The sequence below is a fragment of the Schistocerca piceifrons genome, unplaced genomic scaffold (genome assembly GCF_021461385.2).
Source record: "Schistocerca piceifrons isolate TAMUIC-IGC-003096 unplaced genomic scaffold, iqSchPice1.1 HiC_scaffold_1768, whole genome shotgun sequence".
Lineage (NCBI taxonomy): Eukaryota > Metazoa > Arthropoda > Insecta > Orthoptera > Acrididae > Schistocerca > Schistocerca piceifrons.
This window is the reverse complement of record NW_025727643.1, coordinates 72,501-75,000: the sequence shown is the minus strand read 5'-3', so window position 1 is coordinate 75,000 and position 2,500 is coordinate 72,501.

The following is a 2,500-nucleotide window of genomic DNA, read 5'->3' as shown; positions in this document are numbered from 1 at the left end:
AAGTACTTGGTCGGGTTCGAGAGAGGCGCAATCGCCCGGAGTTAGGCGAGTAGACGCTTTCGGTGCGACCACCCGTGCTCCCAACTGAGCTTGCCGCTGCCGACAGAGGCCCGGGAGCGTGCTGTCGTGGCATTGCCGGCGGGAGACAACACGCGCCACCTACGGTGACCGGCAGCTCCAACGCCAGCGCCACAGAAGGACAAAAGCCCCACTTGGGTGCCGAAGCGAACTCTCCCAGCACAGCGCACGCGCCAACACATCCGCACAGCTGCGATACAAACCACCAGCGAGAACCGCTGGGGCGACCGAGCAGCAGACGGCGTCGCGGCGCCGAGCGCCGGGCGGCGGCGCATCCTCAACGCACACAGTCCTCAATCGGACCAGCACACTGAAGATGTCCACCGCGCTTCGCACCGGGCCCGCGAGGACCTACTTTGGCCGCACGGCGCCGCGCGCAGGGTGCGCCGGCGCGCAGCTGCGACGCCTGCCGCGTCCGTCGGCCGGCGCGCCTGCCACTGGCCGCCCCCACCAGCCGGCTGTAGCGCGTGCGCCCACGCACCGCGCGGCCAGCACGCCGGGAGGCGCCCCCTCACCGGCCGGGGACGGTCCCACCCAGCCACCGCCGCGTATCGCTTCACACCCAGATGCCGTTCAGTTTCGTCGGCATGGTGGGTATCGCTGGAACAACCGGTTAGTACCTCAACCTATCGTCGCCATCACCGATTCACCCCTAGCGAGAACAACCGCACCACAACAGGTTACCATTTGTTCATTTGCGTAACTTCACCAGAAAACGCAGGCGTCCATCGCCATTTGCAACTTCAACGATTATTGCATGCCTGTGTCAGGTGTCACGCCACACTACGTCTGCCCACATACACGCAACAAAATGTGCACGCCTAGACAATACGTGGAAGGTGGCCCCCGTACGTATGCGATGTCCATTGCTCGAACGACTGTCAACCGGCCTCTGTAGCATGTCGCAGATATGGAACGCGGTGCACCATGCCATCACGGTGTGTGAGGAGAGACGACTAGGTCCGAATACATCAACAGACAGCTCATGCTGATCGCCATCCACGGCGTCCGTTCCTCCCACACGTCTCTATGGCGTACCACACTGCAATCCAGCTCTCATAGGGAGACGACACGTAGCTGCGTGCACAATATTTGCACTGTATGGTCCGCCGTTTTTGGGCGCAGTCGTTGTGCGGTCACACATGTGCCACGATGTATCATTCAGTACATAAGGACGAATGTGCAGTACAGATTGTGGTTCACGCGTACGACATCAGCGGACAGTTGACACAGGCCGCACCACAACGTAGCCTGAGTACGTCGCATGCGAAGGGCATTGAACATGCAAACTTCTCACCAACCAGCTTGCGAAGGCAGGGGGCAAGGTGGGGACGTGGGGAGGGGCGGCATGTACGTCCTGCTGCCATCCACATTACAGTGTACAGCAGGAGCATGTGGAAAGTGAGCAAGACTTGCAAGGTGTTTAACATGAAGCGATACACAGGGGTGCGGGCAGTGCGAGTAGCGAACTATATTGCGAGGGTTGCGGGTGGGCAACACTACAGTAATTGAACGAGTCGTATAACAATTACAGAGCAGGTTTAGGCGACAACGTGGGTTACGTTAAGGCGACAACATGGGTTAGGTTAAGGCACAACATGGGTTAGGTTAAGGCACAACATGGGTTAGGTTAAGGCACAACATGGGTTAGGTTAAGGCACAACATGGGTTAGGTTAAGGCACAACATGGGTTAGGTTAAGGCACAACATGGGTTAGGTTAAGGCACAACATGGGTTAGGTTAAGGCACAACATGGGTTAGGTTGAGGCACAACATGGGTTAGGTTAAGGCACAACATGGGTTAGGTTGAGGCACAACATGGGTTAGGTTGAGGCACAACATGGGTTAGGTTGAGGCACAACATGGGTTAGGTTGAGGTACAACATGGGTTAGGTTAAGGTACAACATGGGTTAGGTTAAGGTACAACATGGGTTAGGTTAAGGTACAACATGGGTTAGGTTAAGGTACAACATGGGTTAGGTTAAGGTACAACATAGGTTAGGTTAAGGTACAACATAGGTTAGGTTAAGGTACAACATAGGTTAGGTTAAGGTACAACATAGGTTAGGTTAAGGTACAACATAGGTTAGGTTAAGGTACAACATAGGTTAGGTTAAGGTACAACATAGGTTAGGTTAAGGTACAACATAGGTTAGGTTAGGTTAGGTTAGGTTACACGTTGTTGTACGGAAAGGTGTAGGGGGGGGGGGGGGCGGGGGCGGCAGGTTCGTTGATAGTGATTATAGTAAGTGAATGCTTGTGACATGATCAGATTTGTCACGTCAGGATGCACCTTTGGCTTATTAGAGGCGGCGCTCCAATTCTATGCTTGTGTGAGACCTGTGTCTTTGACTCATGTCATTGTTTGTGCGCTGTGACAGGAGGTACTATTGTGATGTTGGGTGCACCGTTGTATAGGAC